This window comes from Lygodium microphyllum, chromosome 19 (genome assembly GCF_053477565.2).
Source record: "Lygodium microphyllum isolate KBCC chromosome 19, Lygodium_microphyllum_v1.1.10, whole genome shotgun sequence".
Lineage (NCBI taxonomy): Eukaryota > Viridiplantae > Streptophyta > Polypodiopsida > Schizaeales > Lygodiaceae > Lygodium > Lygodium microphyllum.
Window position 1 is genome coordinate 137,297,224 of NC_141153.1, and position 25,042 is coordinate 137,322,265.

General features: G+C 41.5%; 1 pseudogene; it reads right to left on the minus strand.

Moving 5' to 3' along the window:
* Positions 1 to 1,734: 1,734 nt before the first annotated feature.
* Positions 1,735 to 25,042, minus strand: part of LOC148020428 (uncharacterized) — a 177,275-nt pseudogene continuing 153,967 nt past the window's right edge.

The following is a 25,042-nucleotide window of genomic DNA, read 5'->3' on the forward strand; positions in this document are numbered from 1 at the left end:
GTGATGAATAGCACCAAGACTATTACTATGCTATCGAAACATCGTTTCTATGCAATATAATGATGTTTTTATGATGTCTTATGTTTTCGTGATATAAATTGATATGTTTTAGATTTAGAAACATGTCCTTGAAATCCTCCTAATAACTATTATTATTTTTCTTTATTTTGAGGTCATTTCTAATGTGTTTTCTTTAAACTTTAACTATCTATTTCATAAAAATAGGAATAGTTAAAATAGACCATAAAACATGATCAACATAAAGAATTTACTTACATTTTCTCCACATTAAAAAGTTTCATCCTTTTCTGTTCCAAGAATGTGTCAATTTTGAGTATTTGCATATAAAACCTAAGATGATCAAGACATGCGCTTAATGAGATGGAGACCATGGGACCGCCAATGCTTTTCAAAGCTATTAACATGCTCAAAAGATGTCCACAATGCTAGCAATGCACTCTTGTATTCACATATAAATGCATTTTAATGGCTATGGAGGAGAAGAGATAAATACTAAAATTACAACATTCACACAAATCTTCATTACATCCAAATTTGAATACATAGACATGTAGCCCTTATGGAGAAGGATCCCTTTCTCATGTTCGACGTGCCGTGGAAAGCATGAGAGATGGGAGGGATCATAAGAGAAAGCACATCACAATGGCACCCTTCAACATCTCATCTGCTTCACTTCCCATAATTGATAATCTTTTTTCTTCATTTTTTACAAAGTTTCCCTTCAAGTCTTGTCCCATACCTCTTCATTCTTGGGCATGCCCACCTCAAAATTGGCCATTTTCCACTTTTTTTGGCTACCTGCACTGCTTCCCTTTGTGAACTAAGGTATTTTGACACGAGATATTGCCTTAGATGCATGGATTTTATGTGAGGACTATGGTGGGTGCTCCTACACTATTCACCAAGTGAACCTTGTGCTCTACTTCACTTTTAGCTTTTAAATATATTGTGTGTTGTGCCATGGATGCCTAATGAAATGAGCTTGAACTAAGTCTTGTTTCATTTTTGGACTTTAAGTTGTCAAAAACCACTCCCACACCTTATAAAATATCTTGGATTTTTCTCTTAAAATCCCCTCTTGTTGAGAGGCATGGATCTAGAGCATGGCTATGGAGGATGAAACACAAAGACTAATTTCATGATGACATAGACTTAGAGACGACTGTCACACAAGTGAATTAGGTTCCAAGATGGAAGCTTGGACTCATAAACACAATCTTGTGTGTATGGACAATGAAACTGAGTGAAAGGACGAAGTACAGTGATACATTGCATTCAAATGATAGGCAAGTACAATGGTTTATAGTCTTCTTGATAGGTAGCACTTTCCACCACTATGCTTATGGGATTCAGTTTCTTCTCCTAGATTGCTTGTATTTCCCTTGTCCACTGCTTCATATAAAGAGGCTATTGTGGGTGTGATTGCCTAATTCTCAACACCCCTCCTCAATCACAACCAGAAAAGCACAAAGTGTGTGAGATGCTTTAGTGAGAAACCACTTGCAAAGTGTGGGCATACCACAGACATGGTAATCATCGAGAGGCTATCGCAAACAAGGATAAGTGTGGGTAGCAAAAACATGGTGGACATCCAGAGGAGGCTGTAACTGGGGCTTCACAAAGTGTACACAGGCTGTACTGCCAAGTTACACGAGGAGTTTACAAGCTTATGAAAGGAACATTAGGGCAAGGCTATAAAGGCTATACAAGGCTTCAAAAAAGTCTATTAGAGTAGTGTGAATAGAAGGATTGGTGAAGCTTGTCCTTGTGCTCCTGATGGCCTCCTTCTTTTTCTGCCTCTTCATGTCCATGGTCATCTTCTTCCTTCACAGCTACAAGATAGGCCTTTTGATACCTCTTTCTGGCATGACAAAACTTTTCAATATGTCCGGTCTTTTTGTAGAAGTGACAAACTAGCTGGTCCTTTTTGCATTTGTACTTGTAACTGACATACAATACTTGTTCATTCTTAAAAGTACTTGGCTCTTCTTTATTTCTGATTTTCTTTTCTTCTTTTAATAGAGAGGCCTGAATGTCAACAAGTTTAGGATTTGGCATGTCGATCAAAGTAGTGGAGACATTATCATAATCTACAGGCAAGCTTTTTAACAAAACACCAATGCATACATCTTCATCCCTTTTAATGTTGATCCTTGCAAGATGTGTTAAGGGACGTTCCATGTAATTTAAATGTGTTGCAAGAGATGTGTTAGGTTTCATATCCAGTCTAAAAAATTCAATTAATAAACCATACTTTGAAGACTTTGACTGTGCAACAAACAGAGTATCCAATGTTTTCCAAGTGTCATGGAACATGTCATATGTAGCTACATGGTGGACATAGCTATCATCCAGTTCAAGTTTTATGATGGCTTGAGCCTTGTCATCACTTTTCTACTAGGCAACTGCAAGAGTTGCATCTTATGTCAAGATTGTGGGAGAGAAGGAAGGAGTCTCACTTGAAGCTTTCTTGCTTGCACAATGGGAGAATACACACAGAGGTGGAGGCTGAAAACAGTTTTCCTCTTCTTAGTTGTGTAAGCCAAAAAGAAGTCTAGTACATAGAAATAGAAGAACCCTATATATGGGTCTCAAACCAAAGACAACTAACTAAGGTGGCATACTAACTGAGCCATGAACTAGAGTAGATAAGGATAGCTGTCATCTAGCTATTATTCATGGGCGGTGTACCAACCGCATCTACAACTGACACGTCGGTGACATAAATGCACAACGGTCACCCTGGCATATCACGAGTGGAGCTCGATATCTCAACACTCCCCCTTGAGCTTAATCCCAATTCTTGCACACCAAGCAGGTCTCTGAACTTGCGCAGCTTCTCTGCGCCCAATGCCTTCGTGAATATGTCAGCTACCTGATCCTCTGTGCTGACATAAACTAGATCAATAAGACCTAGTAAAACCCTCTCCCGCACATAGTGATAATGCACCTCAATGTGCTTTGTTCTAGCATGATAAACTAGGTTATTTGCCAAGTGTATACTACTCATGTTGTCACAATAAATGACAACTGCCCATCTGTAGGCTGATGCATATCATAAAGTAGCTTATGCAACCAAGCTACCTCAAATGCAGCCATTGCTGCGCCCCTGTACTCAGCCTCTGTGCTCGACAAGGCAACTGTAGGCCGTTTCTTGCTACTCCAAGTGACTGCAGCACTCCCAAAAGAGAACACATATCCACTGGTAGATTGTCTATCAGAAATACTACCAGCCCAATCAGCATCAGTGTATCCATGCGACTGTATTTGAACCCCAGTCTCATAAAGTAGTCCATACTGCAATGTGGACTTCACATACCTGAGTATGCGTCTAGCCGCATCCAAATGCGGTTTCCTTGGAGCCTGCATAAACTGACTTACCAGTCCAATAGCATAGCTCAAATCTGGCCTGGTAATAGTCATATAAATCAAGCTTCCTACTATGCGTCTGTACATAGTAGGGTCTTCCAGAAGCTCACCTGCATATGCGCTCAGCTTCACATTCTGCTCCAAAGGAATTGAAATAGGCTTTCAGCCTGTCATCCCATATTTGGACAGCATGTCCAATCCATACTGCCTCTGCAAGAGCTATATCCCACTTGGTGATCTAATCACCTCAATGCCCAAGAAATAACGCAGCTCTCCCAAATCCTTCATCTCAAACTTCTCCTTCAATAGCATTTTCACATGAAGGATATCTTCATCACTGTCACCTGTCATAATCAAATCATCAACATAAATGACAAGTAGCATAATACCTTTTTCTGTTTTTCTCACATAAAGTGAGAAGTCTGCCTTGGAAATCTGAAAGCCAATAGTGACAAGATATTGTCCTATCTTGTCAGACCATGCTCTAGGTGCTTGCTTCAAGCCATACAATGCTTTCTTCAACATGTAAACAAACTCAGGATGAACAGCATGCACATAACCTGGTGGCTGCTCCATATAGACCTCTTCTTGCAAATCACCATGCAAGAAGGCATTCTTTACATCCATCTGATGTAAAGACCATTCCTTCGATGCAGCCATAGCAATGATTGCTCTTACGGTTGCCATCCTTGCAACCGGACTGAATGTTTCTTCATAATCAATGCCATATGTTTGTGCATACCCCTTGACTACTAATCTTGCCTTGTTTCTGTTCACAGAACCATCTGCATTGTGCTTAAGCTTATAAATCCACTTACAACCAATCGCATTCTTACCTTTAGGCAAAGGTACCAATTTTCATGTAGCATTTGCTTCCAAGGCATCCATTTCTTCATCCATGGCTTTCTCCCATTTTTCTTTTCCCATGGCTTGCTCAAAAGAAGTGGGTTCTGGTTCCTATATCACTTTGACCATATATGCATAGTGAATGGTTGTAAATCCATCATATTTCAGCCTATCCACAGGATATCTAGCTCTGGTAGACTTGCGCAAAGTAGGTTCACTCCCAAGTGCTCTCAAAACATCCCTAGTCTTCCTTACTCCAGGTGTAACAATAGAAGGAATACCCAACTCATCATCAATGCTCTGTTCTGAGCCACTGGATTCACCATCCACATAAGAGTGACCTGCATTCACATCAAACATGGGCTGATCTACCTTCTCTTTTCCTTTTCGTGATACATCCATACCACTATCTGCATTGCTTTGAGAAGATTCTCCTGATCTCAATCTGCTTGTCCATGGCGAAGAATGTGAACCACTGCTAGAGGACGCTCCAGGTCCACTAATATCTTGTGACCGCTGCTGTGAATTCTGTGCAGCATTACCATTTTTTGCATCTACATTATCAATCACATTTACTGTTTTATACCAGCTACTCATCTCATCAAAAACAACATCTCTGCTCACTGTAAACTTACGAGTAGAAGGGTTATAGCATCTATACCCTTTTTGCTCTGCAGAGAATAACAAATAAAGATGCACTTCTCAGCTTTTGGATCCAACTTGGATCTCAACTCATTTGGCACATGAACATAGGCAATGCAACCAAAAATCTTCAAATGAGAAATATATGGTTTCCTACCAATATACCTCTCCTCTCGAGTCATCCCATGTATTGTTGCAGTGGGAGTCCTGTTCATTATGTAGACTGCTGTAGCAACTGCTTCAGCCCAGTAAAAATCTGGCAAGTCTTTTTCGTTGAGCATGGCACGAGATACCTCTCCAATATGCCTGTTTTTCCTTTCTGCAACTCCATTTTGTTGTGGGGTATGACTGCATGAATATTGTTGCTTTATGCCATGCTCCTGCAAGAACCTTGTAAACTCATTTGAGAGGTACTCTCCCCCTCCATCTGACCTTAGGCATTTTATTTGTAGGACTGTTTCTTTTTCAACCATACCTTTAAGAGTTTTGAAATGCCCAAACACTTCAATTTTCTCTTTCATAAAATACACCCAAACTTTTCTGCTATAGTCATCAATAAAAATGACAAAATAATGATAGCCTCTAAGAGATGCAGCTTTAGTAGTCCACACATTAGAGTGGATTAATTCCAATGGCTTCTTACTCTCTTGAACATGTCTAGAAAATGGTTTCCTTGCCTGTTTTCCAAACTGACAGGCTTCACATACCTTATGCATTTCTGCAACCTTGAATTTAGGCAATCCTGCAACTATATTTTGGGCCTGCATTGATTTAAGTCACTGTACATTAACATGACCAATGCGTTTATGCTAGATATCAATATCTGCAACTACACCGGTCCCATGTGCAAACATTGCTGCACTCAATTCAAGCATGTCGGCATCCAATGTAAACATTCTGCCCTTCTTCTTTCCTTTTGCTATCAAGCGACCTTTATTTTTCATATCCTCAACAAAGCATCCATGAGGATTAGATCTGACCTACAAGCCCTGCTCAACCATTTGACCAACGGAAACCAGATTCTTGGTGATATTCGGGACATGAAATACATCCGACAGGTATTTCTTTTTCCCATCCTGCATAGACAAAGGAAATTTTCCAATCTGCACAATAGGATGTGCAGTATTATCACCAGTCTCCACAAATCCTGGTTTTTCCATTTTCCTTGCATCCTCCATCCATTCTACATGACTGTCATGTGGTTTGATGCACCTGAGTCTGTCAAGATTGTGGGAGAGAAGGAAGGAGTCTCGCTTGAAGCTTTCTTGCTTGCACAATGGGGGAATACACACAAGGGTGGAGGCTGAAAACAGTTTTCCTCTTCTTAGTTGTGTAAGCCAAAAAGAACTCAAGTACAAAGAAATAGAAGAACCCTATATAGGTCTCAAAACCAAACTCAACTAACTAAGGTGGCATACTAACTGAGCCACAAAATTGTGTAGATAAGGATAGCTATCATGTAGCTATTATTCATCGGCGGTGTACCAACCGCGTCTGCAACTGACAAGTCGGTGACATAAGTACTCAACGGTCACCCTGGCGTATCACGAGTGGAGCTCGATATCTCAACACTCCCCCTCGAGCTCAATCCCAATTCTTGCACACCAAGCAGGTCTCTGAACTTGCGCAGCTTCTCTGCGCCCAATGCCTTCATGAATATGTCAGCTACCTGATCCTCTGTGCTGACATAAACTAGATCAATAAGACCTAGTAAAACCCTCTCTCGCACATAGTGATAATGCACCTCAATGTGCTTTGTTCTAGCATGATAGACTGGGTTATTTACCAAGTGTATACTACTCATGTTGTCACAATAAATGACAACTGGCCCATCTGTAGACTGATGCATATCATAAAGTAGCTTATGCAACCAAGCTACCTCACAAGCAGCCATTGCTGCACCCCTGTACTCAGCCTCTGTACTCGACAAGGCAACTGTAGGCTGTTTCTTGCTGCTCCAAGTGACTGCAGCACTCCCAAAAGAGAACACATATCCACTGGTAGATCGTCTATTAGAAATACTACCAGCCCAATCAGCATCAGTGTATCCATGCAGCTGTATCTGAACCCCAGTCTCATAAAATAGTCCATACTGCAATGTGGACTTCACATACCTGAGTATGCGTCTAGCTGCATCCAAATGCGGTTTCCTTGGAGCCTGCATAAACTGACTTACCAATCCAACAGCATAGCTCAAATCTGGCCTGGTAATAGTCATATAAATCAAGCTTCCTACTATGCGTCTGTACATAGTAGGGTCTTCCAGAAGCTCACCTGCATCTGCGCTTAGCTTCACATTCTGCTCCAAAGGAACTGAAATAGGCTTACAGCCTGTCATCCCATATTTGGACAGCATGTCCAATCCATACTGCCTCTGCAAGAGCTGTATCCCACTTGGTGATCTAATCACCTCAATGCCCAAGAAATAACGCAGCTCTCCCAAATCCTTCATCTCAAACTTCTGCTTCAATAGCATTTTCACATGAAGGATATCTTCATCACTGTCACCTGTCATAATCAAATCATCAACATAAATCACAAGTAGCATAATACATTTCTCTGTTTTTCTCACATAAAGTGAGAAATCTGCCTTGGAAATCTGAAAGCCAATAGTGACAAGATACTGTCCTATCTTGTCAGACCATGCTCTAGGTGCTTGCTTCAAGCCATACAAGGCTTTCTTCAACCTACAAACAAACTCAGGATGAACAGCATGCACATAACCTGGTGGCTGGTCCATATAGACCTCTTCTTGCAAATCACCATGCAAGAAGGCATTCTTTACATTCATCTGATGTAAAGACCATCCCTTTGATGCAACCATAGCAATGACTGCTCTTACGGTTGCCATCCTTGCAACCGGACTGAATGTTTCTTCATAGTCAATGCCATATGTTTGTGCATACCCCTTGACTACTAATCTTGCCTTGTATCTGTTCACAGAACCATCTGCATTGTGCTTCACCTTATAAACCCACTTACAGCCAATTGCATTTTTACCTTTAGGCAAAGGTACCAATTCCCATGTAGCATTTGCTTCCAAGGCATCCATTTCTTCATCCATGGCTTTCTCCCATTTTTCTTTTCCCATGGCTTGCTCAAAAGAAGTGGGTTCTGGTTCCTGTATCACTTTGACCATATATGCATAGTGAATGGCTGTAAATCCATCATATTTCAGCCTATCCACAGGATACCTAGCTCTCGTAGACCTGCGCAAAGTAGGTTCACTCCCAGGTGCTCTCAAAACATCCCTGGTCTTCCTTACTCCAGGTGTAACAATAGAAGGAATACCCAACTCATCATCAATGCTCTGCTCTGAGCCACTGGATTCACCATCCACATAAGAGTGACCTGCATTCACATCAAACATGGGCTGATCAACCTTCTCTTTTCCTTTTCCTGATACCTGCATACCACTATCTGCATTGCTTTGAGAAGATTCTCCTGATCTCAATCTGCCTGTCCATGGCGAAGAATGTGAACCACTGCTAGGACGCTCCAGGTCCACTAATATTTTGTGACTGCTGCTGTGAATTCTGTGCAACATTACCATTTTGTGCATCTACATCATCAATCACATTTACTAGTTTATACCAGCTACTCATCTCATCAAAAACAACATCTCTGCTCACTGTAAACTTACGAGTAGAAGGGTTATAGCATCTATACCCTTTTTGCTGCAGAGAGTAACCAATAAAGATGCACTTCTCAGCTTTTGGATCCAACTTGGATCTCAGCTCATCTGGCACATGTACATAGGCAATGCAACCAAAAATTTTCAAATGAGAAATATCTGGTTTCCTACCAGTATACCTCTCCTCTGGAGTCATTCCATGTATTGCTGCAGTGGGAGTCCTGTTCATTATGTAGACTGCTGTAGCAACTGCTTCAGCCCAATAAAAATCTGGCAAGTCTTTTTCATTGAGCATGGCACGAGATACCTCTCCAATATGCCTGTTTTTCCTTTCTGCAATTCCATTTTGTTGTGGGGTATAACTGCATGAATATTGCTGCTTTATGCCATGCTCCTGCAAGAACTTTGCAAACTCATTTGAGAGGTACTTTCCCCCTCCATCTGACCTTAGGCATTTTATTTGCAGACCTGTTTCTTTTTCAGCCATAGCTTTAAGGGTTTTGAAATGCCCAAAAACTTCACTTTTCTTTTTCATAAAATACACCCAAACTTTTCTGCTATAGTCATCAATAAAAGTGACAAAATAATGACATCCTCCAAGAGATGCAGCTTTAGTAGTCCACACATCAGAGTGGATTAATTCCAATGGCTTCTCACTCTCTTGAACATGTCTAGGAAATGGTTTCCTTGCCTATTTTCCAAACTGACAGGCTTCACATACCTTATGCATTTCTGCAACCTTGAATTTTGGCAATCCTGCAACAATATTTTGGGCCTGCATTGATTTAAGTCGTTGTACATTAACATGACCAATGCGTTTATGCCAGATATCAATATCTGCAACTACACCGGTCCCATGTGCAAACATTGCTGCACTCAATTCAGACATGTCTGCATCCAACGTAAACATTCTGCCCTTCTTCTTTCCTTTTGCTATCAAGCGACCTTTATTTTTCATATCCTCAACAAAGCATCCATGAGGATTAAATCTGACCTGCAAGCCCTGTTCAACCATTTGACCAACAGAAACCGGATTCTTGGTGATATTCGGGACATGAAATACATCGGACAGGTATTTCTTTTTCCCATCCTACATAGACAAGGGAATTTTTCCAATCTGCACAATAGTATGTGCAGTATCATCACCAGTCTCCACAAATCCTGGTTTTTCCATTTTCCTTGCATCCTCCATCCATTCTGCATGACCTGTCACGTGGTTTGATGCACCTGAGTCAACATACCATACATCATTGCTTTCTTTTGCACTTGTCACAGAATTGTTCATGTGCTGCACCATAAACAAGTGCTCATTTCTGTCATCACCCTGTCTACTAGAAGATGCATAATTCCCTTGTTGCAGTTTTCCATTCATGATGTCATTCTGCTTTTTATAGCAGTCTTTAGCCATATGACCCATTTTACCACAGTAGTAGCATTCAACATTACTGTTTGCATTTTGGCCTCTTTGCCATCCACCACGACCTCTTTGGCTCCCCCTGCCTCTAGAGTTACCACGTCCTCCTCCATAGGACTGGTTTTCTTGAGTTTGCTGCATATTTTGATTTCTGCCACGGCCTCCAAATCGGCCTCCTCTACCTCTGCCTCTACCTCTTCCAGGATTTGAGTAGAAGACAGCTTCTTTTGAAGTTCCTCCTGAAGAAGATGCACCACCATTTCTCTGTTCCTCAGAAATTAGAAGAGCAATCAACTCCTCAAAATCAGGAAATCTTTCACGAACTGAAATGGATGTCCGAAACTGTGCATAATCCTTTCCTAGACCATTCAAGGTCACGAAAACTAAATCATCATCTTCCACTGGCGACCCAATGGAAGCAAGTGCATCTGCAATCTTCTTCACCTTCATGTGGTAGTCGTTGATGCTCATACTTTCTCTTTGCACATTATGCAACTCTTGCTTGAGCTGCATTTTCTTGGCTTGCGTATTTGTGCTATACATTTTTGACAAAGTATCCCATGCCTCCTTTGGCGTACTTGCATCCTGAATATGCACAATCATAGAGTCTGAAATACTGATAGACAGCCAATACATAACTTTCCTGGCTCTCTCATGCCATGTTTTGAATGCCTGCATTTGCTGTTGATTGGGAACATCAGGAAGAACTGGTTCTTCTTCATTTCCTACAACAAATTCCCAATATCCTTTTCCCATAAGGAAATTCGTCATTCTAAACTTCCATGCTTGGAAGTTGTTCTTGTCAAGCTTTTCAGTGACAATCTGTGAAAGAGAATCAGACGCCATTACAGAACACTGCAAAAAATTCTGTCACTGCAAAAAACACAGCTTCACCCTCACAAGAGCGAATCTGCAAAACTGGCGAAAGTGGTATTTGACCACACAGTCACTTCTTAGTGACGATTTTGCATAAACAGGCAACAAGGATGATTCTGTAACTCCCAATGTCTCTGCGCACAGGCATACAATGCAATTTCTACAGTAACTTTTCACCGACCTGTAGAACAGTGGTTGCATAGCATAAAACTGGGCCTTTTCCTGAGTGCATGCAGAAAACTTCTGCCTCCAAAACAGGCCCTGAAATGGCCTCAAATCAAAAAAACAAGGTCGTCGAGGGCTAAAGCCCTCGCCCGCAGCATATACTGCCCTCTTGCTTCACCGCGAAGGGCGTCTCAACCTGAGACAATGCACTCCTGCACTTTCCGGCTGTGCTACCTGCAGAGATCTGCTCCCAAAACAGAAAATGAAAGCAACACTGCTCCTCTTACCAGAACACCGCGAGCTTGGCTTGCTTTCTTGAGCTCCTTACCACGAACAAGGCTCTGATACCATGTCAAGATTGTGGGAGAGAAGGAAGGAGTCTCGCTTGAAGCTTTCTTGCTTGCACAATGGGGGAATACACACAAGGGTGGAGGCTGAAAACAGTTTTCCTCTTCTTAGTTGTGTAAGCCAAAAAGAAGTCTAGTACATAGAAATAGAAGAACCCTATATATGGGTCTGAAACCAAAGACAACTAACTAAGGTGGCATACTAACTGAGCCACGAACTAGAGTAGATAAGGATAGCTGTCATCTAGCTATTATTCATGGGCGGTGTACCAACCGCATCTGCAACTGACACGTCGGTGACATAAATGCACAACGGTCACCCTGGTATATCACGAGTGGAGCTCGATATCTCAACATCTTAGGGATTCTTCTCTTGTCCATTAGTGATGGCCCATATGCCCTTCTTCATCGGGATAAGCTTTATGCATTTTTGCTAGGTATGAAACTCGACTCCTTTGAAGTGACATGTCAGAGAATCTTTGCCCATGTTGGAGTGAGTATAGTATCAAGAGATACTAGTTTGAAATTTAGTGTTATTGCTTGAGTTTGACTTGATGATCTGCAAGAAACCTTCATAGCTTCGCCTCCTTGCTGATTTGATGGTTGAATACTTGTTAAGAACTTTATATCAGAGCGGGTTTGGCTTGGTGTAAGTGGTAGGAGAGAGGAAATGTAGGAAAAATGAGCTTGATGTTGAAATGGATATGGTTTCCCTTTAGGGTTTGCAAACATGGGCCTGATTTTTTTAAAATCGTAGCTCATAAAGGTGATCATTTGGGAAACCCTTTGAGTGGGAGAGAGCTTAGGTATGGGTCTTCAAAATCCCCATGTCACTTTTCAACATCACGGCTTGGAGACGTGGCGCAGGCTATATGACCACCACAGGCACAGATCTGGAAAGCGACTTTGAATCCATGCAATGCTGGAGCATATGTTGAGTAATGTCACACTGTGAGGTGCCACAAAGGAGGGTCTTGAAGTGGGGAAGAGGTCCACAGAAGGAATCCAATCAAGACATGGCCTGATTGAAGAGATCCAGGGGTTCAAAAGTGGGGTAGGTGTAGGCTGGCTATGGCTGCCATGAAAGAAAGAGTGGAGTTGGAGTGAGGAATGAGTTCATGAGCTGACCAAAGGTGATGAGGAGTTGAGAGAGTAATTTCTAGAGCTAAGCCATGCTCACCATGGCTCTGATACTGTTAGACTTCAAGCTCATCTTAAGGTCTTTAGTATGACTGTACCCGACACTTGACTTGTCCAGATGTACTACATGATGCGGACATTAAATAAGTCGGTGCTTAGGACTTAGTTGTTTGGTGTGAATGATCCTTGAGACCTTAGGTTGTAAACAATCATTTGAGTTATGGGTGATATATAATGGAAGATATGTGAGAGAGCACTTGGCTCTTCACGGTGTTAGCTCCAACCTTTCTCCGACTTTGAACATGGTATGAGAGCCATGAATGAGCTCTTTGTAGATGGCATTCGTGGAGCAAAACCTAAAGCTTGAAGGCAAGGTATGTCTCTTGAAGGAGCTGGCTGCTATTGAGCTTCTCTAAAGGTATGTACCAAACTTGTGTCGCTTTCATTCATGCAACAGTTGATCAAAGCTTGTTGGGGGGCATTCCAAGGCCTATTTGAGCACTATAGTGCTGCTCATGACCGTCATCATCATCAAGAACAACAAGAAGAAGTTGCTGGCCTAGACAATGTGATTGCGCCTGCCGAGGCAGCCCTCTTCCCTACTTGCAAATCAAAGATTAAGAGCTTATTGGAGTGCTCTTCTGCTTGTGCATACACCTTTAGAATGTGTTGAAGGCATCTAATCAGCAAATGCTTTATGTTGAGCTCATCATTGGTCTGTGTAAACAATTTTGCAAAGTTAGAATGAGGTCTAGACTATTGTATATTGATTGGACAGCATGTACTCAGTCATGCTTGACACACTGAAGCTCTCTGACATGTACTCTGGCATCGTTAGAGCATAGATACATGCAAGAAGGACATATGCACTTGTTCTTGTGCCTTCGGCTGGATTTTTTTTTTGTTAAAATACTCAGATTTGGAAAGATTTCACAAGCTGAAAACTGTCATTTACTGTGGACAGCAAGTATTGGAATCATTACATGACATTAGAAGGCTCAGTCATTTTGTATAACCTAGCACATGTCTGCTTAATGGCTGGTAGATTAATTAGGGTATTGGAAGCTATTGATTGCTGAAGGTTGAAGTTGGAAATAAATGTATTGACATGGCTTTGGCTGTTTATAAATAGTAAATGCATTGTATGACATTAGCTCTTGAAGACAGGATTGTTTTGGATGCTGAAATGATCATGTATTGATCTCTAGTTGTGATGGCATATGTATGTGACACTATGAGGAGTTTTGTGGATTGAAATACATTGTGATTGGCTAGTCTTAGCTGATTGAAATTTGCAAGTAGAATATTCTACACTTGTATTTGCAGTACATGATGTACTCAGTGTTAGATTGACATGTCTGGAATCCCATATGCAGAAATAGATCTCTAGACTAATGTAAGTGTTCTTGGGGCACATATCCTTTGTGTTGAGATTAAAGAGGAGCTGTTGTTTACTGTTATTTTTCAACCTATAGATTGCTTGTCTGTACATGAACAGGGTGCCCAAATACATGCTAGTTTTGCATTGAATGTAGTCCGTAGGCTGCAATACCCAGGTGATTGCCAAGTGTCAGGAGAGGTGTATGTACCATTGTTTTTTCAGACTGAAGTACTGATTGTTTGAGCACATAGAGTGCTGAAAACTATCATAAAATGTTGCAGGTTGAAACTGAATTATCAGAAAGATTTTGGCTTATAGGTAGTCAGGCAGAGCATACGACATGGCAAATGCTTACAGGACACACAAAATTACCCAGATTGTGGGGGAGAAATTGGACATCCATAATTATGCCATATGGAAGTTTTGCATGGAGAACTTTTTTATCAAGAAAGGATATTGGGAGTTGTGACTAGAGTAGAAGCCGAACCTGAGCTCCCAAAAAGACCTACAACTGATCAAAGACAATTACATCGAGTTTGGACAGAAAGAGCTCGTAGGGTGTTGCACTGGCTGTCTCTATGTATATTAGATGCCATGGTAATGCATATAATGAACTGTAGCTCTCCTAAGGATGCTTGGGACATCCTGGTCAAGTACTATGGCACGATCACAAGTGCTAGAAAGATCTAGTTAAAGCAAAAATTTAACAATATGGAGAGAAAGAGCAGATCTATACAAATTATGTCACGGAGATCGAGACTATTGTAGATCAGCTGGCATCTGTTGGATCACAAGTTGAAGATGAAGATATGGTTGCTATGACTTTGAATGGCTTGGGGCCTGAGTATAAGTCTTTTGATACTTTTGTGTCTGTGTGGGCTGATATGCCTAATTTCAATGAACTGGTTGCATTGCTTATCCATGAGGAGATTAAACTTAGCTTGGTTATAGGGTCAAGCAGTTCCAAAAGCAAGGATGTAGTCTTTTATTCCAATCAACGTGACTGTGACAGCCATGGTAGAGGCTATGGTTTTGGCAGAGGAGGCCAACAAAATGCATCCTATGGCAATAACAACCCGCAGGTATTGAATGCAAGAGATGGTGGAAACTTTAGAGGTAGGGGGAGATCTAGCCCTAGAGGCAGAGGCTCATGGTAGCAACATCGTCCATCTGACAATCCGAATAAGGATAAGGATTGTCATTACTGCGGGAAGTATGGTCATATTGCCAAGGAATGCTGGAAGAAGCAGGGCAATCAGAAGGGCAAACATCATGGACATTTTGCTATGTCCAGTCAGGCAGATGATGCTTTAGGAGATAGATTGTTTGCCATGTAGTATGTGAACGATAGGGCTACTAAAAAATCCACTAATGATGTAGTATGGTACATTGATTCAAGGCCATCGAACCACATGACCCCTCACGGTGATTGGTTCACTGACATGGTAGCTGAAAGACATGGCTATGTATGCACAAGTGATGACACGTAGCATAGCATTGAGCATAAAGGCAAAGTGCCTCTTGTGGTTCATGATGGCAAAAAGAAAAAATTGCATGATATATTGCATGTTCCATCAATAACGAAAACTTACTGTCTGTAGGTCAGATGACAGAGCATAACTTGCAGGTTAGGTTCAATAAGCATGGATGCTTTATTGAAGAGTTTGGAAATGGATGCAAGTTGATTGCTCACGGTCACAGGAATGACATAATTTTTACTCTTGATGCCACTTTGCCAGAGCTGAATTCAACTATGTTTGCCCATGATTCTGGCACTGTTAGATATTTGGAAATTCGGCATAAGAGAGTGGGACATGTGAATTTGCAGGGCTACAAATTATGCAGAAAAAACAACTTGTTACAGGTTTACCCAAGTTCCAATACACAGACATTGGTCATGTATGCGATGCTTGCTAGTTTGGTAAGTAGTTGAGGTTGCCATTTGTTAGGCATGCAAGGTAGAGTACACGTTCGTTGCAGTTAGTGCACTCTGATGTCTGGGGGCTAGCCCATAATACATCTATGGGAGGCTTGAAGTACTATGTGATATTCATTGATGATTACAGTCACTATTCTTGGGTGTATATTTTACAGACAAAGGATAAGGTGTTTGTTATTTTTCAACAGTTTAAAAAACAGGTTGAAAAGGAATTTGACTGCTATATCTCTTGCTTGAGATCAGACAGCGGTGGGGAGTATGTGTCAAAAGAGTTTGACCATTTTCTGGCTAAAAATGCCATACATAGGCAGCTTACCTACAGTTATACTCCACAGTAGAATGGAGTGGCTAAGCGGAATAATAGGGTATTGATGGAAGTTTCTTGTGCCATGATGAACGAGAAGAAGATGCGGCTCCATTATTGGGCTGAGACTGTTATGACAGCCATGTATATCTTGAATTGGACTCCCACTGCAGGTATTCATAAGATGACACCGTTTGAGAAGCTGTATGGCTATAAGAGATATGTAAGTCACATGAAAGTTTTTGGCTGTCTTGCTTATGTGCACATCCTAGATGAGAAAAGGAAGAAGCTGGATCCAAAAGCATATAAGTGTGTTTTCATTGGATATTCGCAGGAGAAGAAGGCATACAAATGCTATGATCCCTCTACTAGGGAGACTTTGGTGAGCAGGGATGTTATCTTTGATGAGATGGCTTCTTGGTATGTATCACTGGCTACAATGCCATCGGATACGCCTTCTACTAATGTATCTACAGCTGATTCGTAGTAGAGTACTGCTATGATAGGTCCTAGTGGTCAAACAGTATCTCCTTAGACAGGTAGATTGAGGAGCTCTGGCTCACTGTCCACAGACACCGGTATGTCAGTGAGGGGGGATATGATATCTTGGATAGCAAAGGAAAAGAGAGAACTATTGAGGATGCATCTGGTATGATGAAACCTGGTAGGATGACTTCTAGATATGAGTTTGGTAACTCTTTAGACAGTGAGCTTGGTATTTTGACTGTCTATACGCCTGACACGAGGCAGTGCAGGTACATTCCGCCTCATGAGAGAGGGGAATTGAGTAGTGCACCATAGCCCAGACACTCGCAGAGGGTCAGATATCTTGTTGACAGGTTGATGTATAGTGGCTACTTTACAAAGCACTATTCTTACATGACAAAGGTGATGGAGATCAAAGAACCACATACATATACTGAAGCAGTAAAAGATGAGGGATCTTGTGCCATTGCCTGAAAGGAAAAAGACCATTGGCTACAAATGGGTCTACAAAATCAAATGCAAGTCGGATGGCAGTGTGGAAAGGTACAAGGCCAGGTTGGCTGCTAAGGGGTGTGCCCAATAGTATGGACTTGATTATGAGGAAACATTTAGCCCTATTGCCAAGATGGCAACCATACGCAGTGTGATTGCTTTGGCTACTGCTAGAGGCTGGAAATTGCAGCAGATGGACGTGAAGAATGCATTCCCCAATTGTGACTTGGCAGAGCATGTCTATATGGATTAGCTGGAAGGGTATGTACACCCTAATTTTTAGCACTATGTATGTAGGCTGAAAAAAGCATTGTATGGGCTGAAGCAGGCTCTGAGAGCCTAGCATGCAAGGATCAATAACTACTTGCAGAGCTTGGGATTCGCTATTGGCAGGGCTGATCACAGCCTATTTATGAAAAAGATTGACAGTGGCTTGGTAGTGCTGGTCATATATGTTGATGACTTGATAATCACTGGTGATGATGACTTGGGCATACAACATGTAATGAAGATGCTGAAAATTGAATTTGACATGAAAGACTTAGGTGATTTGAAGTATTTCTTAGGCATTGAGGTGGTTACAGTTGAAAATGGTATATGGCTGATGCAGAAGCACTATGCCATGGAAATGCTGAAGAAGTATGGCATGACTGAATGCAAACCACTAGATACACCTCTTGATCAGAATGTAAAGGGGGTTGAAGTTGAGGATGTGACTATGCACAGGAAGATGGTTGGTAGTTTGATTTACTTGACCATCACTAGGCCTGACTTGAGCTATGCTATAGGGCTCATAAGCCTGTTTATGCAAAAGCCCAGAAAGTCGCACTTGGATGCAGTTAGATGCATTATGAGATATATTACGTCCACTGTAGATTATGGGTTGTTCTATGTGAGAGATAAGCCCTTGAAATTGGTTGGATACACGGATGCACATTGGGCAGGATGCTCATATGACCGAAGATCTACAAGTGGCTATGATTTCTGGTTTGGAAGCGGAATGATCAGCTGGAGCAAGAAGAAGCAGCCTACGGTTGCTTTATCGAGTGTACTGAGGCAGAGTATAGGGGTGCTGCATTGATAGCATGTGAGATTGCATGGTTGCTCAAGCTTATGGCTGATTTGGACATACATGTAGATGCTCCAGTGACTCTGTTATGTGACAATCTTAGTAGTGTACTCCTAGTCATGAACCTAGTATACCATTCCAGGACAAAACACATTGAGATACACTACCACTTCATTAGAGAGATGGTTACTGCAGGGAGAGTTGATCTCATGCATGTGAAGACTGATGAACAGGTTGCAGATATCTTTACCAAGTCTCTGGGTAAAGATAAGTTTAGTGTTTTTAGATAGCTGCTTGGTGTATAGATGCTGTCTTGAGCTTGAGGGGGAGTGTTAGACTTCAAGCTCATCTTTTTGTCTTTGGTAAGACAATACCCGACACTTGAGTTGTCCAGTTGTACTATATGATGCGGACATTAAATAAGTCGATGCTTAGGACTTAGTTTTTTGGTGTGAATGGTCCTTGAGACCTTAGGTTGTAAATAGTCATTTGAGTTATGGGTGATATATAATGGAAGATATGTGAGAGAGCACTTGGCTCTTCACGGTGTTAGCTCCACCTTTCTCTGACTTTGAACAGATACCATGTTGAGAATCATGGATCTAGAGCATAGCTATGGAGGATGAAACACACAGACTAATCTCATGATGACATAGACTTAGAGACAATGATTGTCATACAAGTGAATTAGTTTCCAAGATGGAAGCTTGAACTCATTAAAAAAATATTGTGTGTATGGAAAATGACACTGAGTGAAATGAAAAAGTACAATGGTATATTGCATTCAAATGATAGGAAAGTACAATATTTTATAGTCTTTTGGGTAGGTAGCACTTTCCACCAGTGTGCTTATGGGATTTAGTCTCTTCTCCTAGATTTCTTGCATTTCCCTTGCCCACTACTTCATACAAAGAGGCTACATTCTGTGTGATTGCCTAATTCTCAACACCTCTCAATATCATATGGTATTGGAACATGCTTTGAATCAAGTGCAGAGGGGTGTCATCATGTGTTGGGATACTAATGGTCTAGTGCATATGCACTAGGATGTGATGGTGTGTTGGTTAGATGGAACAAGATGGGTGTGTGTGGATCATGTGCAAGATAGTGTGAAAGGTTGATGTATGTATGTGTGGAAGAGCAAAGTTTGCAGCAAGAAGAATGTGCAGAAGAGGGAGATGAGAGCTCAAAGTACAAGAACAAAATCTTGCTTACGAAGCTGCTCAAAGTACAACTTTGGTACACTCTATCTCACACTTGATAGTGACCCATAGGCTATTTATATAGCCTCTGTCAAGCTAGGGTTAGGGTTTCCCTTGCCCCTTAAGCCCATTCACATCCATCTGCCCTCATAGAACCTTGCTTAGGGTGAATCCCCATGCCTATATTGTAACACCCCTCCTCAATGCCAGGGTGGTATTGCATCACAAGAAATGTTAAAGTCCCCCCCCTCCCTCAACCAAATGGGATGCCTTTATAAATCAGGATACAAGGATATTCATAGGTAGAGGATGTTGCAAGGCTCAAAAGAATCGGTCATTTGTGGATTGGGAGGAAAAGTTGGCCTATGATTCCTTAGATATTGGTGGAACACTGGGACACTTACTGGTGATATGTCCGATCATTTTGCATTTGTTGCAGTTCATTTTGTCAAGGTATTTCTTCCAGTAATTGATTACAATATGCTATTTTTAATGATAGAAGGAGCACTTAGTAGAAGCGGTTTGGACTAACCCTTACTCACGGGAAGTGGCTACTGAAGATCCTTTAGTATGGTTTCTCTTCTCTTCATCCAAGCAAGACTGGATGGTACTTGCCAAGGTTAGGTTCGAGATATTAGTTAGGGTAGTCACAAGGGTTGGAAAAACCTTCTTCACAAACTTTAGTAGGATGGCAATGACATCTTCATCATGGATGGGTGCTTGAACGGAGGCAAGCCATGCCATAAGCCCCTTCATATGTGAAATAAACTTGCTTAGATCTTCTGCCTATTTGTATTCCAAGATGAAAAACTCAATCTTGAGAAATATCCTGGAGTTCTTCCCTGTAGCACCGTAGAGCCTTTCAAGCTCATCCCACTTTTCCTTAGCAGTGGAGAGTTGGTCAATATGATGAATTAAAGATTCATCTAAATGAAGCATGATGATGGCCTGAGCCCGTTCATCATCTTCTGCATCAAGGGGATTGGATGGGTCAATTACTTTAGTCCCTTTTATGAAGGGCTAGTAGCCTCTCTCCATTATTTTGTATTTTACCAAGACTTGCCAAGGATGGAAATCTTTTCCATTGAACTTGCGAAATTGAGGCCTTACATCTGCATAGGCCATGGCCATTATAGGAAGGTTTTACCAATTTCCTTAAGCAATGGAAATGTCTAGTCCTTTACAGGTGGCCAAGTACAACCGAATAGCAGAACTGATAGCCAAGTTTTAAAGTTGTAGAGTTGAAAACCATTGGAAATCATACATATGCAATATCTTAAGATAGGATTTAGGAGGTCCTGTTCTTCCAACAACCCTTGATTTAGGCTTTACTATTTTTCTAGGTTTCAACGAGGTGAGCTTTGACCGGACTTCAGGCTCTTCCCGATATTGTGGCCTATTTGAGGAGTTCTTGGTGGAGCATGGCTTATCGATCAACTCTATGCTCTTGGATGAATCAGAGGAGAGTACAATAACACTCATATCTCTAATGTACTAGTAGCAAGATGATATTGGGATATGGTATATGTGTTTATAGTTGTACACATAGCCTTACAACCAAGGTTAATGACATAAAGTACTTGATGGATTTAATTTTCTGATAAAAAACTAGATTGAGTCAATATCAGCTAGCAACATGATTGTAAAATATAACATTAGTTCTTACAAGCACTCATCTCAAAGTTTATGCCACTTGAGATGTAAGATGTGGGTTGTCTTATGAACTAAGGAGGTCCAGCGAGGGTAAGAAACTTTTAAATAGAGCTTTCAAAGCTTCAAACTGACGTTGGGGAAGATCAATCAGTGATTAGAATCACTGTTAGTGATAGCATTAGTGACAAAATTTGAAATTTGAAGCAAGCTTGAGGTTTGGCTATGGCTGCCAGGAGACAGGTAGTTAGGGTTTGCCTCTATGTGGCCAGTAGAGATGGCATTTGGCAAACCATTTTAGGGTTAGGAAGCCCACTTGGGGGGCTATCATTGCCCCAAGATGCCTGCCATTATTACATCTTCTACAGGCTACGCTATGGTGATGAACAGGAGGCTGCGAATTCTGCGTTGATCTACGATTTCTTCAATGCTGCCTTCACGACACATAATGTCACCCTCTAATGTGCCACGCCAAGTCACCTTGTGTTGGAGAAGAAGTCCTCAGTTGAAGTCAGGAGCTGAAATGCTCTCCTTTGGCGTCCCCAAGTCCTCCAAAGTCAGGGGGTCAAGGTTTGGCTATGGAGGTAAGAGGGAAAAGATGAAGATAATGGAAAGTCATGTTCACTTAGTGAAGGTGAGGGTAGAGGAAACTGAAAGGATCAGAGGATGCTCTGATACCATGTGGAAGAGCAGAGTTTGCAGCAAGAAGAATGTGCACAAGAGGGAGATGAGAGCTCAAAGTACAAGAACAAAATCTTGCTCACTAAGTTGCTCAAAGTACAACTTGGGTACACTCTATCTCACACTTGATAGTGACCCATAGGTTGTTTATATAGCCTCTACCAAGCTAGGGTTAGGGTTCCATTGCCCCTTAAGGCCATTAACATCCATCTACCCTCATAAACCCTTGCTTAGGGTGAATTCCCATGCCTATATTGTAACAGTATGCATGTATGTAGCATGGATGTGTGCAATGTGTACTAAGCTATTGTGCACATGTGCACTATGCATTAGCATGGATTAGTGACTATATGCAATGAACTAGGTGCAGATATGGGTCGATGAATGCCCCTAGGATGGTCTAAGATGGAGTGTGCTTAAGCATGCATAATTGAGTGTGGTGCATTGTGCGTATGCACCATACACTCTGTGCCAGTCCATGTGCATGTGTGCACCATGCATTATGCAATGTGCACAAGGGGATAGGTAAGTGAACAATGTAGTGCACTAGGCTGTAGTAGTGAAGTGACTGTAGTGGGTGATGTTTAAATGATATGCGCTAGTTGCGCATTAGGTTGCATACTAGTACAATGTGTATTGCACTTAGATGGTGTAGTGAATGTGAATATTTCCTAAGGTTAGTGTGTACTAGACTAGCTCTATAGAGGATGGATAGATTAATGGGGCTCCTATATAGGCTAGTGCTAGTATGTTATGCATGTGTGCATTATACACCATGCAGGTGTGTACTATGCATTCAAGTACTAGGTGTTGTGCAATGTTAGGGCCAAGGTGCCAATTAAGCTATAATGTGGGGTGCAGTGCATGATAAGTGCACTAGGTGTGGTGGAAGTGCACAAGTGTGAGTACTTGTGGATACATACATCTTGCACATGTGCCCCATCCACTACGCACTATGACTAGAGTGAGACTAAATTTGAAGGCAATGAATGGGGTTGCAATGTAGGATGGATGCCTTCTGTGTGGCTAGGTAGGTGTAAAAGAGGTGAAGCTAAGGTGGGTGCCCAATTGCATGTGCCATGCACATGTGCATTGTTTGTTGTACACTATACATAGTGTATTCTAGGATAATGGGCGCATTAGTGCATAGTGCAGTGTACTAGGTGAATGGCTAGGGGTGGTGTGACTGTGGGATGTAGTGAAGCCATGGGTTTGTCATGTAGGCTGAATATAAGAATTGAATCCAATGAAGTTCGGGTTGTATGTGATGTAGTGAACTAGGTGTAGTATGCAAAATTGGGTGTGGTGAACATGTGCTAGGTTGCATTAGTGCATGTAGTTAGTCCTAGAATGAGTTGTAGACTCATATACTTGTGCACTGAAAGGTTTTGATTTCCTTCTTTCTCCCTTACCTTGAACCCCTTGCAAATAGGGGGGTATTAGGAAAAAGAGAGAGAACAAAGGGTCAACTACTAGGTGCATAAGCATGCATATTGTTTTGTGTACAGTAGTGGTTTGTATGTATACATGCACTAAAAGGACATGGTGCACTATGCACTACGATTGATTATTCAATTAGTGCAATGTTTGGTTCTAGGTGCAAACTACATGGACTATGCTGTGCAAGGTGGGTCAATTACTTTGGCTAGTGCAAGGGTGGGCGCTAATGTGCTATGCATAGTGCAAAGTTGATACGCAAGTAAGCTATGTGGTAGTGAGCTACAATACGGTTGCAGTGCATTGTGAGCGCATTGGGTTAGAGGTAGGCAAGTGTATTGATGGAAAATTGTGAGTGGTACTACATTAGTGTATTTATGCATTATGCACTAACATATACATTAGTGCATGGTGTGGTTCACCAAGGTGAAGGACTAGTGCATGTGTACACTGTGCATTGATGTATGCATTAGTGTATAGTGTGGTGGTCTAAGGTGAAGGAATAGGTGTAAGGCAATGGTAGGTTTATGTGTGAGGTGGTGCAATGTTCTATGTGCAACATGCTTGGTATAGAGCACTAAGATGGGGTTAAATGTATGTACACTAAGGTACACTAGTACACTAGTTTAGTGCATAGTGCATCTGGATGTGCATAGGTGTTGTACACTAGTTGCAGTTTTATGTAGATGGGGCTACATGCACATAGAAGTATATGTATGCGCATGTGTATGTACCATAGTAGGTTGGTAAAGGTTGGTGCACATTGTATTGGGATGCAATGCAAAATGCAAGAGGTAGTGTGTTATGTGGGGTTCGTGCTATATACTAATATGGATTGTAGTATGTAGTGTGGAAAGATGTTGTGAACATGTGCATAGTGCACTATGTGTGAGTATAATGCATTGGTGTTGGATACTGCCAAATACCACCTTCCTTTCTCCTTCGTCCCCCTGTGACCCCTTGCAAATAGGGTAGGTATTAGAGAGAGAGAGAGAGAGAGAGAGAGAGAGAGAGAGAGAGAGAGAGAGAGAGAGAGAGAGAAAGTTATATTAATGTCTTCTAAAGACCAAAACTGACCTATGAGACAAACTGTGATACAACTGATGAGGTATTAGAGAGAGAGAGAGAGAGAGAGAGAGAGAGAGAGAGAGAGAGAGAGAGAGAGAGAGAGAGAGAGGCCCATCAATGAGTGCTCAAGTGCATTGTGAGTGTTTCAAGGTTGTGGGAGATCATGGTGATGTGCAGTTGATGGTGTATACTATGCACATATACATATGCAATGTGCATGTGTACATGCATACTCTTAGTGAGAGGAGATGATAGACATCCAAAATTAAATGCATATTAAATATTGATCATTAGTTATTGTTAGGCAATGGATGTAGCAAGTTGGTAGCTAGCTCTCCACCCATTGAATGTTGTCTCCTCTCCTTCCCTAGCAAACAAGGTGGGAGTTACCATAATCAAACAAGAGGAGAGAGAGATGAATCAACCGAGAGTACACACACACAATGGAGACTTGATCTTCTTCCTGTTCTTTCTTCTTCTTACACACAAAAGAACCTATTCTATAACATGATATAGATTGATATGAAAGTACTAGAGCATATGCACATGTGCTCACTAATTGTGAATCTGTTTAGGGTAGATGAGGTGGTACAATGGATGTGCCATAACCAATAGTAGACTACATGGGTGTAGTACAACTACAAAATCACTGGTGTATCCTCCATGTCGGTCACTTAGCACACCAACGAATAAAGTCCTACCATATCACCAAGGCATGTACTAGGTGCTAGCTCATATGGAGCTCAACATCTCAACACTCCCCCCCAAGCTCAACATGAGCTTCTTAGTTCCCAAGGCCTTAGTGAAAATATTTGCAGCATGATCCTATGTATTGAGACAAACCAAGTCAATATCACTTACTAGAAATTTTTCTTGCAT